The sequence below is a fragment of the Peromyscus maniculatus genome, chromosome 2 (assembly GCF_049852395.1).
Source record: "Peromyscus maniculatus bairdii isolate BWxNUB_F1_BW_parent chromosome 2, HU_Pman_BW_mat_3.1, whole genome shotgun sequence".
In the NCBI taxonomy this organism is placed as follows: domain Eukaryota; kingdom Metazoa; phylum Chordata; class Mammalia; order Rodentia; family Cricetidae; genus Peromyscus; species Peromyscus maniculatus.
This window is the reverse complement of record NC_134853.1, coordinates 64,329,785-64,345,633: the sequence shown is the minus strand read 5'-3', so window position 1 is coordinate 64,345,633 and position 15,849 is coordinate 64,329,785. Positions and strand designations below refer to the sequence as shown.

Genomic DNA, 15,849 nt, shown 5'->3' with positions numbered 1-15,849 from the left:
CGGTAAAATCTATTCTATTCCCCACTCCTAGGAACATCCATGCATCTTCCCAGTCCCTTACTCTATACTTGACCTCTTTGGGACTATGGATTATAGACTGGTAATCATTTATTTAATGGCTAATAAACATATATAAGCAAAGCATACCATATTTATCTTTCTGGGTCTAGGTTACCTCACTTTGGATGATTTTTCTAATTCTATCCATTTGCCTGAAAATTTCACTATGTCATTTTTTTTAAAATAGCTTAGTACTCCATTGTGCAAATGTACACAATTCTTTCTGAGGAACACACCACACTGATTTGAATAGTGGATGTACAAGTTTGCATTCCCAACAGCAATGGATGAGTGTTCCCCTTGCTCCACATTCTCACTTGTGTTATTGATCTTAGCCATTCTGACAGACATAAGGTGGAATCTCTAAGTAGTTTTGATTTACATTTCCCTGATGGCTAAGGATGTTGGACATTACTTAAGTGCTTCTGGGCATTTGAGTTTCCTCTATTGAGAGTTCTCTGTTTAGATCTGTGTCCCATTTTAATTGGATAATTTGTCTTTTTGATATCTAGTTTCTTCAACTTTTTTATATATTCTGAATATTAGTCTCCTATTGGATATGCAGTTGGTAAAATGAGTTTCTCACCTACAGGCCGTAACTTTGTCTAAATGATGGTGTTCTTTGCCTTACAGAAGCTTTTCAATTTCATGAGGTCTCATTAATTAATTGTCAATCTTAGTGCCTGGACCAAAGGTGTTCTGTTCAGAAAGTCTCCTGTGTCAATGAGTTCAAGGATATTCCCCACTTTCTCTTCTATCAGGGTCAGTGTGTCTGTTTTTTTGTTCAGGTCTTTGATCCATTTGGAGTTATGTTTTGTGTAGGGTGAAAAGTATAGATTTATTTGCATAAGAATGCAGACATCCAAAGCCGGGCGGTGGTGGCGCACGCCTTTAATCCCAGAACTCGGGAGGCAGAGCCAGGTGGATCTCTGTGAGTTCGAGGCCAGCCTGGGCTACCAAGTGAGTTCCAGGAAAGGCACAAAGCTACACAGAGAAACCCTGTCTCGAAAAACCAAAAAAAAAAAAAAAAAAAAAAAAGAATGCAGACATCCAGTTTAACTCCCACCATCTACTGAAGATGCTGTCTTTTTTCCCAATGTGTACTTTTTACTTCTTAGTCAAAAATTAGATGGACATTGGTGTGTGTATTTGGTTTTGGTCTTTAATCAATTCTGCAGATCAACATATTTTTTTATTGCCAATACCATGCTCTTTTTATTATTATAGCTTTGTAGTACAATTAGAAGTTGGGAATGGTGATACCTCCAGCAGTCCTTTTATTGTTCAGGATTGTTTTAGATATCCTGGGTCTTTTGAGTTCTCATATGAAGCTGAGAATTGTCCTTTCAAGATATGTGAAGAATTGTGTTAAAATTTTGATGGGGATGTAATTGAATCTGTTGATTGCTTTTGTTAGAATGGCCATTTTTACTAGGTTGAGACTACCAGTCCATGAGCATGAAAGATCTTTACACCTTCTGATATTTTCTTTGATTTTTTTTTCAAAGACTTGAAGTTCTTATCATACTAGTCCTTCACTTGTTTGGTTATAGTTACCTGAACATATTTTATATTATTTGAGGTTATTTTGAAAGATATTTTTCCCCAAATTTCTTTCTCAATCCCTTTGTCATTTTTTTAATATTTCTTTAAATTTACATCTGTATTTACCTTTTAAAGTAGAATATGACCAAGCACTATATTTCCATTCAGACTTGAAGGGTTACAAGACCTAGGGAAGCGAAGGGTTTTGTTTTCGGTACTTTGGAAAACAAGCCACATGGGGAATTCTGTTTTAGCTTGTGTTCTTCTAAGACTACAACATACAGAATGACTACAGGGGATGAAAAATTTTAAGATGAAACTTAAGCCATCTTAATTTTTTTCCTTTTAAACATGAAGCTAAATCTCAGAATACTCCCAAGTGACAAATTATTTGGTCTACTAAGGAATCCAGCTTCTGAACAGCTAAACACTTCAGACCACAAAGTTAATAGGTTACATTACGTCTTACAACAAACATTCTACCAACCTGTTGAATTAAACCTATAGTATCACAGTATCACAAGTAGAAAGAAATTTTATCTTCCCCTTAGCTTACATGCCACAGATGTTTTAAACGTTAACAAAAATAAACAAAAATCCTGGAAAATATATTATCAGAGAAGGAATGAAGGTAAGCGTCAAAGTTCTGGTGAAGTTTAGTCTACTTCTTCCATGCGCGATGTGTCGTCATCTCCTTCCAGGGGTAGCATCTCTTCAGTTACAGCAGCACTGGTATCATCCACAGTAGGATCATCTTCATCAATACCTAGACCAAGCTTGATCATCCTGTAGATCCTATTAGCATGTGTCTGGGGATCTTCCAGACTAAAGCCAGAAGACAGGAGTGCAGTTTCATACAGCAAGATGACCAGATCCTTCACAGACTTGTCATTCTTGTCAGCCTCCGCCTTTTGCCGTAGGGTTTCAATAATGGAGTGATCAGGGTTTATCTCCAGGTGCTTCTTTGCTGCCATGTAACCCATTGTTGAGTTGTCTCTGAGGGCTTGAGCTTTCATGATTCTCTCCATGTTTGCTGTCCACCCGTATGTGCTTGTGACAATACAGCATGGGGATGTCACCAGTCGGTTTGATACAACCACCTTTTCAACCTTTTTCTCCAAAATATCTTTCATAATTTTGCAGAGGTTTTCAAATTTTGTCTTTTTCTCTTCCTGTTTCTTTTTCTCCTCTTCATCTTCTGGGAATTCCAGTCCTTCTTTGGTAACTGACACCAAGGTCTTACCCTCAAATTCCTTCAGCTGTTGCACACCATACTCATCAATGGGCTCAATCATATAGATTACTTCTAAGCCATGCTTTCGGAGACATTCCACAAAGGCCGAGTTAGCAACTTGGTCCTTGGTCTCACCTGTGATAAAGTAGATGTGCTTCTGGTTTTCCTTCATTCTGGTGCAATAGTCCTTGAGAGAAACCATCTCATCTCCAGAAGCAGATGTGTAGTACCGCAACAGCTCTGAAAGCTTCTTCCGATTTTGAGAGTCTTCATGAATTCCAAGCTTTATATTTTTTGAGAACTGCTCATAAAACTTTTTGTAGTTTTCTTTATCTTCTGCCAGTTCAATAAATAGTTCTAAACATTTCTTGACCAAATTCTTTCTGATAACTTTCAAAATTTTGCTTTGCTGCAACATTTCACGGGAAATATTTAGAGGAAGATCCTCAGAATCCACCACTCCTCTAATGAAATTCAGATACTCAGGGATTAACTCCTCACAGTTATCCATGATGAAAACTCTGCGCACATACAACTTGATGTTGTTCTTTTTCTTTCTGTTTTCAAACAGATCAAAAGGAGCACGTCTTGGGACAAAAAGAAGGGCCCGGAATTCCAATTGTCCTTCAACAGAAAAATGCTTCACTGCCAAATGTTCTTCCCAATCATTGGTTAAGCTCTTGTAAAATTCTCCATATTCTTCATTAGTAATGTCATCAGGATTTCTGGTCCAAATAGGCTTTGTTTTGTTGAGTTCTTCTTGATCAATGTACTTTTCTCTTATCTTCTTCTTCTTCTTGTCACCATCTTTCTTTTCTTCTTCTTCATCAGAATCAACATCTTCTATTTCAGGCTTGTCCTCTGACTCCTTTTCTTCTTTTTCTTTCTCTTCCTCTTTATCTTTTTTTTCTTCAGCTTCATCATCACTGACTTCCTTATCACGTTCCTTCTCCACGAAGAGAGTGATGGGATAGCCAATAAACTGAGAATGTTTCTTTACAATCTCCTTTATTCTCTGTTCCTCCAAATACTCGGTTTGGTCTTCTTTCAGGTGTAAGATAACCTTTGTTCCACGGCCCATTGGTTCACCTGTGTCAGTCCTCACTGTGAATGAGCCCCCTGCTGAGGATTCCCAGGCATACTGCTCATCATCATTATGTTTGGTGATCACAGTCACTTTCTCAGCAACCAAATATGCAGAGTAAAAACCAACACCAAACTGGCCAATCATAGAGATATCTGCACCAGCCTGCAAAGCCTCCATAAAGGCTTTGGTACCAGACTTGGCAATAGTACCAAGGTTATTGATCAGGTCAGCCTTGGTCATTCCAATTCCTGTATCCACAATAGTAAGAGTTCGATCTTGTTTGTTGGGAATAAGATTAATGTGCAGCTCCTTCCCAGAGTCTAGTTTACTAGGGTCCGTCAGACTCTCGTATCTGATCTTGTCCAGAGCATCTGATGAATTTGAAATCAGCTCCCTCAGAAAGATCTCTTTGTTTGAATAGAAAGTATTGATGATCAAGGACATCAACTGGGCGATTTCTGCCTGAAAGGCGAAAGTCTCGACCTCCTCCTCCTCCATGGGTTGGTCTTGGGTCTGGGTTTCCTCAGGCATCTTTGCGGAGTGACCATGCACGGGACGAGACTGGCTGCACCACCACACTGAAGCAACTCCCCTTTGTCATTTGTATATAGGAGGACTCATGATTTTTGTGACTTAATTTTGTATCCAGGTACTTTGTGGAATGTGTTTATCAGCTATAGAAGTTTCCTGGTAAAATTTTTAGCATTGCTTGTAATATCATTTGTGAATAAAGATACTCTGACTTCTTTGTTTGCAATTTGTATACCCTTTATTTCCTTCAGTTTTCTTGATTCTCTACTTGAGACTTCAAGTATTATATTGAATAGGTAGAGAATGAGTGGACAACCTTGTTTTGTTCCTGGTTTTAATGAAATTGCTTCAAGTTTCCCTTTAAGTTGATGTTGACTATGGACTTCTTATAAATTGCCTTTATTATGTTGAAGTATGTCCCTTGTATCCTTAATATCTCAAATACTTTTATCATGAAGGAGTGTTGTATTTTGTTGAAGGCCTGTTTTTCCCATTTAATGAGATGATCATGTGTTTTTTTTCTTTCAGTTTGTTTGTACAGTAGATCACACTTATTGATTTTTTTTTATATTGAAATATCCTTGCATCTCTAGGATGAAGCCTATTTGATCATGGTGGATGATCTTTTTCGATGGGTTCTTGGATTCAGTTTACAAGTATTTTACAGAGTATTCTTAACATTCTTATGTTCATAACAGAAATTTTTCTGTAATTTTCTTTCATTGTTGGGTCATTATATGGTTTATTATGAGGGTAATGGTGGCCTCTTAAAATGATTGGGAAATGTTCACTCTGCTCTTCTTTTGTGGAATAATTTGAGGAGTGTTAGCATTAACTATTCTTTCAAAGTCTGGTAGAACTCAGTGCTAAAACCATTTAGGCCTAGGCTGTTATTCACTGGGCAACTTTTAGTGACATCTATTTAACTAGGGGTTATAGGTTTGTATAAATTGTTTCTCTGGTCCTAATTTAACTTTGGTAATGGGATTTTTACATCTCCTTCCATTCCTACAATTCCAATCCCACTTTCTCATCCCCAGCTCTGAAACAGAACACTAGTGACAACCTTCCCCAACCCCATTGCTAGTGGATCCCACAGATCTTTTCGCCCCCACAACTCTATCCATCCACTAATTGCTTTATCCCAGTTCCCAATTTCAATAATGTTCCTTGCTAACCTAGCCCCAAGGCCATTCCTGAGAGTGAAGACAGTAGGGTGACTATCTTCACTTCTTCCTCTGTTACTCCAGACTCAGTTCCCTAGTCTCACTCCCAGACCTGCAACAGAACACCTGCAGCAGCCTTTATTGCCCCCTTGCCACCATCTCCTGTGGATCCCGTAGGTTTTCCCTGTGGCAGTCTCTGCAGGGTGGGCAGAGTAATGATGCCTGGAAAGAAGGAAATCTGGTTCAACATGACCCAGGAGCTGGTGTTGGTACAAGTTTCTTGACTCCGTCTTGGAGCAGTCTGTTTCATGCATATTTGAGTACAGCACAATTAAGAAAAAAAGTTTTCCTGGCATGACACAATCCTGTGTGCACAAAGAGGCATAATTACATTGAAATTCTTTTCAAAGTCCATGTTATTTCTTCCATAAAAAATGGGTTCTAGAGATATGTGTTATCTTAAGTGATGATCTTGTGTGGTCTTGTTTGTACAGATAACATAGAAGTCACTTGTGCTATTAGCCACTCAAGTGTTGATTGTGGGAACTTCAGTTAGTCTCTGGCCATACTGATAGTGCAAAGGTCACCTAGATTATTAGCCACATCTGGTCCTTGTTGTGGGAGCTTGGGGAAGCCAGATATGTCCTGGCCCTATAGATAGTGAATGCATTACCTATGCTATTAGCCACCTCCATTCCCAGCCTTCTGGGCAGAAAATAGGTTATACATCTCCTTTTCTTTGAGAAGACAACCCTGCTTTCCCAAGTGCTATCTGTGAGTGCAAGGATCTTTTTGTTCCTAACATCTCCTTTCCAAACCTCCATCCCCAGATTTGTTGCTTTATAGCCCTCAACTCTAGGAGGCACCATAGGAGACCTTCTTGGGGTGACCTCTCTTTGCTCTCTGACCACATTCCAAGGAAACTAAAAAGCAGATCTTGGTGGAACACTCTGCTTTCCTTCTTTCTGTGAAAGCCCCCATACCTGTAGCCTGTCCCCATTCTAACATGCTGGTTCCCAATACTCAGAAACACATTTTGCTTGGAACTTCCCCAACCCCAGGGGGCTATAGTTATCAGGTTCACAGAAAATTTCCTACTAGGCAACACTTAGCCAAAATAGTCTCCTAATATCCAGAGAGGAAACAGAAACCAAGAAATGAAACATCCACCCAATGAAGATAAAACCAGATGTCAGTACCAAGAACTATAATCTTCCAGATGCCTAGATGCCAGCACAACAAACACAATCAATAATATCCAGGATAACATGTCTCCACCAGAGCCTAGCAACCCTACCACAAAAGGCCCAGAGTATTCCAACATAGCCAAAGCACAAGAAAAAGACCTTAAAACAGCCTGTATAAATACACATGTTTTAAAGAATTTCTAGGTAGTAGTTGGGAATACAGAGGACCATTTCTTTGCCTAAAGTACATTCAGCCATTTGGTATGAAAAAATAAGTCCATTCATATGTCTTTTAAATGCCTCATCTTTTTTCCTCTACCACAGTAACTGTAATTTTCACACAAAATTGAATAAATAATTCAATAGGCTTCAAAACTTAACTGTGATCTAAGACCAAAAGAAACAAAAGCAACAGACAAACAAACATGAAGTAATAATAATATTTTCTGGTTCATTTTGACAGTCAATTTCCTATCATTACAATCTTAGTCTTCTCCACAAACTGCCAAAATGTACCATAAAGTATTATTATTTGTAGTTGGTGTTTTTCTCCAGTCCCACTTGGCCCACAGCTGCTCAGACCCAAGTAAACACACAAAGACTTATATTACATATAAACTGTATGACTGTGGCAGGCTTCTTGCTATCTAGTTCTTATATCTTAAATTAACCCATTTCTATTAATCTATACCTTGCCACATGGTTTGTGGCTTACTGGTACATCTTGCTTCTTATGGCGGCAGCTGGCAGTATCTCTTCACTCAGCCTTCTACTTTCCAGAATTCTCCTCTCTACTTATCCCACCTATACTATACTTCCTGCCTGGCTACTGGCCAATCAGCATTTTTATTTATCAATCAGCCAGAGCAACACATTCACAACATACAGAAAAACATCCCCAGCAATTATTACTTCCTGTTTGTTTATCTATTATATAAGGCATTAATCAACTTTCATTTTATGTTGTCTAAACAAGATTACAAATCATAAAGAAAATGGAAGCATGTCCTTGATTCAAAAACCACATTCATGCATTCATGTTTTTAATTTTTTTTTGGCTTTAATTTAATCGGATGGAAATAAACAGTAAACTTTCCTTTCTTTTTCCGTTCCTTTTATTTTGCCTATAGTAGGCCATGAGAAACCATTCAAGTTTGGATCTGATTTTGTTATGAACACCTACCTATCTTATCAAATTCAGTAAAGAGCTAAGTTGTTTTTTTTTTTTTTTTTTGAGATTACAAGTCACATCTTCCTACAGGTCTCTATCCAGCTTCAGGGCAGATCCTAAACCATTAGTAATTTCAGAGAGTAAGAGCTATACTTTTATGATTTAAAGGGTTGTTTTTAGAACATTGGCAGAATTAATATGGAAATCTCAGCTCAGGTAAATCTGCAACAATCACTATGGAGCATTTGTTTGTATTGTATAAAAGATAAAAATCATGAATTAAATAGAATGGACCCATTAGATAGAATATAAAAATAAATGCTCATTATGTAAAATTTATGCTTTGTATATTATGATTTATTCACATAAATATAAACACTTGTTGAGAACCAACATTTGTCATTATATTCAAAGTTGAGCCCTGTCATTGTTCTGGACAAGGCTGGACCCATATATTTCTTGTGCTGCACATACTAAATCAACGCCTTCTCTTTTTTGAAGTCCATAGGATCCTATCATGTGCAATTTTCTGTTGAGACACTGTTTCCCCACTCCACAACCTCAATTGTAATTTCAAGGGTCCTTTGATGCAGAGCCTCTGACTGTTTAAAGCTCACTTTTTGTGGAGCCTTTGGGTTGGCCTGGCTCATCCTCCTGCAGAGAGCGTGTGCCTGTTCTGCTTGTTAACACAGTGACAGTCTGTCTTAGTAGCTTTAACTATATATGGGATATTCTAGCTTGATCCATCACTGCCCTCTGTTCTGCTTCTGCAATAACAATTACAGAGTATTTTATTTTGAGAAGAAAAGTTATTTTTAACTAAAACTACATTCTACCATAAAAACTTCATGGCTCATGCTCACATCTCTTTGGTGAAGCTATCTTCTCACCACGAGCAACAATTTTTATACAATAAAATGCATACTTCTTAAGTGTATAGCAAGGCAAATGTTGACATCAACCAATGGCATATTCTTATCATCCAATAACCCCAATAACTCTTTCTATCAATCCAGCAGCTTCTCCAGCCATCACATTTTTTTTTGTATTCCAGCAAATTTGTAACTGTTTCCTAGATGTGGACTTCACATAAAGAGAACCATGTCTCATGTATGATGAATAAATGCATCATAGATATGATTCTTTTCCATCTGTATTAACATAGTGGTTTTGACATTAGTCTATGTGGTTTCAATATGGTTGATTTTTAATAGTGGGTGATTAGATTTTTAGTCCATTAACATATTTCAGTACAGTAGATCCATCAATTCTAATGATGAATAGTTGACTATGTCCAGTTTGGGACTATTGTATTTAACATTGGTTAGAAAATTCTTGTACAGGTCACACTTCTCTTGGGACAGATAAAAATATAAAATTAGAGGCTAGAGAGATTACCTGTTAGTTAAGACCAACTTTCAGCACCTGCATGGTGGTTTATAACCCTATATAACTCTAATTTCAAGTTGGCCATTTCTCTCTTCGGGCATCCATAGACACCAGATTCACATGGTGCATAGACATATATGCTGGCAAAACAACAATACAGATACATACAGTAAATGAAATAGAAAACATATGAACATTATACCTCAAGAACTGAACTTAGGCACAATTAAAGTATTATATGCTCACTATTTGACCAGTAGTGTGTTATTAATAACTTTAATAACATACTACTGATAATTTAGTTTTTACAACCCTGAGTATTTGATTTATTAGATAAAAACTTGAGGCAAAGAAAAGGTATATAGTTTTAAACAACTCTGGAAGCTCAGCTTCCTTTTTCACACATAAACTGTGGGCAACTGTGCCTTTCTCTAGTGTGAGAGATGTCATTCAATTTTCCTCCATAAGAGACAAATCTTTTCCTTTCCTGTGTGGCATGCATCTCCAGCTGGTGTCATATTATTTCCAGAGGGACACAAATTGGTCCCTAGGTCAAAAGGGTTTAAAAATCCTATTCTTTTAAAACTTAAAACCTAGGAACCCAGTATATCATGCTATCACTGCTTAATCAGGTATGTTATTAGGAACAATATCTCCATATTGGATTTGCAAGAAACTATAATTTTCTAAAGTAATAGAGGGGCATTGTTTTAGTAGCATAAATACAATTTACCAGACAGTTCTGTATTTAGACTGTCATGTTGAAGTCTTTTATTTTTAGACATCACATCCAGTACTGTTTACAAATTTGCACCCTAAGAAATCTGTCACTGTGAGCAGAGCCCTTCTCTGGAACACAGCAGCATACTTCCACAACAACCTTGTCTCTGTGGCACTGCAAACGCTTACAGGCTTCTTGTGTGTGTGTGTGTGTGTGTGTGTGTGTGTGTGTGTGTGTGTGTGTGTATTCTTGGCTATACTCTGAGGTAGAGTGGTATCTCATTTCATCAATCTTTTCAGAAACAAGTATGCCCTTACCATATTATGTCTTATGCTATGTGTAAAACAATCTACAGCAACCTGTCATGTTTTTAATGATCTTCCTTGCCAAGAATCTGCCTAAAACAGTAAGCATTATTCTTTTTGAGCATGCTTAGAGACCATTTACTTGGCTGTGTTGGTTATTTCTACTTCTTTACTCAGAATATCGAAACTTTGATACTTAATTCCTTATTTTTAAATTGTTAGCCTTTAGAAAGCTTTTCAACACAAATTAACTTATTCTGAAAGCACATATATGTCTAAAGCTTTGTTCTAGTCTTCCTCGTGGATAATCTATTATACACAAACATATGATTAGGATTTAGATCTTAGTGTCCTCTGAGGACTTATGTACCAAAGACTTCGTTGCTAGCCTATGTCACTACTGAGAGATGAGGGAATCCAAGGAGTTTGTCCTTAGTGGAAGAAATTCAAGTTAGGACATGAGGGCATGTCCTTTAGGGAGATATGGAGAACTTGATTCCTCTTATCTGTCCATTTTTGAGTCCCAGCTACTTCTCTAAGCTGATCACCATCCCTCACATTCTGTTTTGGCTCACTCATGACCCAAACTAGGTAGGAGGCAAGCAAGGATAGGGTCAACCTGTTAAAAATCAAATAAATAACTTCTTCTTTAAGGTGTTAAGAACATACATGGTATCCTAATTAGGGTTACTATTGCTATGATAAACACCCTGACCAAAGCCACTTAGGGATGGAAAGATTTATACCCGATACTTCCACACTGTAGTCCATCATTGGAGAAAGTCAGGACAGGAACTGAAACAAGGCAGGAACCTAGAAGCAGGAGCTGGTGCAGAGACCATGGAGGGGTGCTGCTTACTGGCCTAATTCTCCTAGCTTACTTGCCCATTTTCCTATAGAACCCAGAACCACCAGTTCAGGTATGGCACTACTCATAAGGAGCTGGGCCCTCCCTGATCTAGCACTAATTAAGAAAATATTCTACAGGTTTGCCTATAGCCTGATCTTACTGAGGCACTTTCTTATTTGATGGTCCCTTCTTTGAGATGACTTTAGTATATGTCAAGTTGACAGAAAACTAGGCAAAAAACATGTTAATGTCTAATAATCAAATCCTCAGTTCCAACAGGTACAATTCCATCAAAAGATTTGAGGAAGCTTATTAAATCCCTTTTTATTATTTTGACAGGCAACAAGTTTTTAAAAAATGGCCATAGTTTCTTCATTTCACCTATCAGGGGAGAGTAAGAAGTTTTGCTTTAGATTCTACACAGCCCTGGTTAATCTCATGAAATAGGTGAGAACCATGATGGATTGATTTTCTGAGCTGGCTGAGGCTGGTTGGATAGCACAACTTGAAATATTTTTTTAAAATATAGACAGAACAACAGAAATGAATCCAAGATGTAGAATTCCTTTGCTATTATGATTTGAGATAGTGTCTACTTTTTCTACACTTACTCTGGAATGGTAGGTGACATTTAGGGGGGGATGTGTAGTTTTAGGCACTAAAATTTAAAAAATAAAGCCTTGGGAATCACAGGAATAAGAAAAATGGTATTAAGTCTAGAGCATACACACCACATTCTCAGAAGCTTTTGATTACCCCAGGTACCCCAGGACAGTTACTATCTATATGTGATCTATCGTGTATAAATCTCTTGCCTTCTTCACATCTTTCAAACTTATAAATTCTAGACTCTTGGATGACTTTAAGCAGTGGGAAAGATCCCCTGCAAGAAGACTAAGATTGAATTTTTTACTAGTATATATTTAGGAGTCAGGAAAGTTAAGCAGTCTTTCAAAATCAAGTTGAACTCCATTTAGAACATAGGGAAGTAGCAACCATGTCCTCAAGTATAAAGAATCAAATTATAACACATTTACATTTAATAACAAAAGACCTTTCTAGACTTTGACCATGTTTTAGTCTAACTTCCATAATTATGTTCATTTTGCTGATCCTATCCGGCATTAGATCATTTTGATGTAGCTTGTATGTGTTAATACTATTCAGCTCAGTGGAGGAGGATGTTGTGCTTTCTTATTCACTCCTGTGTGCCAGTATTACTCTAGTCTCTGGTGTATAGAAGGTGCTAATAATTATCTGTTAATTGAGTGGATTGTTTTCAGAAATTATCACGGAGTTTTGAGAGTGTGAAGATGTCAAGATATGTGTCTTATAGTTTCTACTGCTATGAAGAGACACCACGACCATGGCTACTCTTACAAAAAAATAATTGGGGTGGCTTGCATTTTCAGAGGTTTAGTCCATTATCTTCATGGTGTGACATGGTGGCATGCAGGTAGACACAGTGCTGGAGAAGTAGCCAAGTGTCCTACGTCTTGACTTTCAGGGCAACAGAAAGTGGCCTGAAACACTGGGCATGGCTTGGGCATATGTGAGACCTTAAAACCTGCCCCACAGTGATACACTTCCTCTAACCGGGACATACGTACTCCCCCAAAGCCATAGCTCCTAACAGTGCCACTCCCTTTGGCAGGCTTTTTATTTCAAGCCACCGCATTCTACTCCCTGGCCTCCAAAGGCTTATAGCCATATAAAAAATGCAAAAATTTATTTAGTTCAACTTCAATAGTTTCTGTAGTCTATAACAGTGTCAAACTTATTTAAGAGTCTAAAGTTCAAAGTCTCTTCTGAGATTCATGCAATCTCTTAATTGTAATACCTTGTAAAGGCAAAATCAAAAAGCAGATCACAAACTTCCAACATATATCCACATGATATACATTATCATTCTGAAATGTAGGGAATGGAGGATAGTGAGGAAATACTGGACCAAAGCATGATCAAAAAACAGATGGGCAAACCCCAAACTCTGCATCTCCATGTCTGATGTTAAAGTGCATTTCAGATCTTCAACTCCATTCAGCTTTGCTAATTGCAACACATTTCTTTCTCTTCCACTGCCTATTAGAAACTCTCCTCAACAGGTATTCCACAACTCTGGCATCTCTAACATCTTGGGGGCTCCAGGACAATCCAGGCTTCAAGTTCACAGCTTCTTGCAATGGCCTCTCTAGGCCTCCATTCACGGATACCCTGACACATGCCTAGTGTCAGCTGCTTTCCTTAGTGGAGGAGGCAAATTCCATAACCCCTTTCTTCTATCCTTGACTCTAAAGCTAGAACCACCATGTGGCTGAAGCTGCCAAGTTTTGCTGCTTGCTGGGGCTGGAACATGGCCCCCTTGTTCAATTATATCTTCATAAGCTTTTTGTTTTCCACCTTCACTGCCTAAGCTTGCCTGTCCTCAAACTAGATCTGTAGACCAGGCTGGCCTCAAACTGGGAGATCTGTAAGTCTCTGCCTCTTGAGTGCTGGGATTAAAGGCCTGTACCATCACACCTGGCTCTAAGCTTTTCTTTAATTCCTTTTCACAAGTTGTAAGTTTAGCTGGGTGGCATCTTGCCCTGAGGTCACCACTCCCTTTATTCCATTCCTTAATCTGTTTATCTCCGTGAACAACGAATTTAGCTCCATTCTGCTTTCTGATGCTCTTCTCCCCCTCAAAATATACTTTTTGTAATTTACTATGCTCATCTTGCTACTTTTCATTATAAATATTCATTAGAATTATCACTAATATCTACATGACAGAGTCTATACTAGGCTGTTATAATATTTTTTTTTCTGGCAATGAAATTAATCCAGACTTCTTCAGCTCAGCCTCAGGCAGACTCTTTACACAAGGTCAAAAGACAGCTACTTTCTTCACCAAAATATCACAAGAATGATTTCTAGGCAACATACTAAAATTTTTCTCTGAAACTTAAGGCAGCTCCCAACATTTCAAATCATTATCAGCACCATTGTCTTCCATGCTCCTATTAGTAGGCCCCATTAAGCAGTTCTTAAAGCATTCTAAATCCAAATTCTAAAGTCCAAATTCCTCCAAACAAAAACATGGTCAGGCCTATCACAGCAATACCCAAGTCCCTGGTACCAACTTCTGTCTTAGTTAGGGTTTACTATTACTGGGAAGAGACACCATGACCATGGCTACTCTTATAAAGGAAAAATACTTAACTGGAGAGGTTTACATATTCAGAGGTTTACTCTATTATCATCATGGTGTGACATGGTGGTGCGCAGGTGGACATGTCCTGGAGAAGTAGCCAAGTGTCCTACATCTTGACTTGCAGGAAACAGGAAGTGGTCGATCTCACTGGGCATTGTTTGATCATAGGAGACCTCAAAGCCCACTTCCACAGTGTCACATTTCCTCCAACAAGGCCACACCTACTCCCCAAAGCCACACCTCCTAATAGTGCCACTCCCTTTGGGTGTGATTTTCTTTCAAGCCACGATAATACATATTCTTGAAATAGAGACAAGATAACATTATTTTATGAAGCAAACTATGTCCTTCCTGTAAGTCTTGAGTGTGAAGCCATTTCATCATTTTCTGTTTTTCTTTAATCCTGTTTTCCATTCTCCTGATTCTTCTCATTTCCCCCCAGCACATCCCCCATTTCCCATCTCCTCCAAGGAAAACACTCCCCTGAGGATTGAGTTCAACCTGGTAGATTCAGTCCAGGCAGGTCCAGTTCCCTCCCCCCAGACTAAGCCAAGTGTCCCTGTACAAGCCCCAGGTTTCAAACAGCCAACTTATGCACTGAGCACAGGACCCGGTCCCACTGACTGGGTTCCTCCCAAACAGATCAAGCCAATCAACTGTCTCACTTATCCAGAGGGCCTGATCCAGTTGGGGGCTCCTCAGCCTTTGGTTCATAGTTCATGTGTTTCCTTTCCTTTGTATATTTGTCCCTGTGCTTTTTCCAACCTTGGTTTCAATAATTCTCACTCATACAAACCCTCCTCTTTCTCACCAATTGGACTCCTGGAGCTCCACCTGGGGCCTGGCCATGAATTTCTGCATCCTGTTCTCTCAGTCATTGGATGGGGTTTCTAGTATGACAATTAGGATGTTTGGCCAGGTGGCCTTTGAATACTGCAGAGATCTATTCAGAGGGCCTGATCCAGTTGGGGACCCCTCAGCCTTTGGTTCATAGTTCATGTGTTTCCATTCGTTTGGCTATTTGTCCCTGTGATTTATTCAACCTTGGTTTCAACAATTCTCGCTCATATAAACCCTTCTCTTTCTTGCTAATTGGACTCCTGGAGCTCCACCCGGGGCCTAGTCGTGGATCTCGGCATCAAGATTCCTCAGTCCTTGGATTGGGTTTATGGCATGACTATTAGGGTGGTGGCCATCCCATCACCAGAGTAGGTCAGTTCCGGCTGTCACTCTACCGTTGCCAGCCATCTATTGTGGGGGTATCTTTGTGGATTTCTGTGGGCCTCTCTAGCACTTTGTTTCTTCCTTTTCTCATGTGGTTTTCATTTACCATGGTCTCCTATTCCTTGTTGTCCCTCTGTTCTTGATCCAGCTGGGATCTCACGCTCCCACAGTCTCTCTTTTCCTTGA

At 38.8% G+C, this 15,849-nt stretch overlaps 1 pseudogene; it reads right to left on the bottom strand.

The window, feature by feature from the left end:
• Positions 1 to 2,122: 2,122 nt before the first annotated feature.
• LOC143271828 (heat shock protein HSP 90-alpha pseudogene) lies at positions 2,123 to 4,478 on the bottom strand (annotated as a pseudogene).
• Positions 4,479 to 15,849: the final 11,371 nt, after the last annotated feature.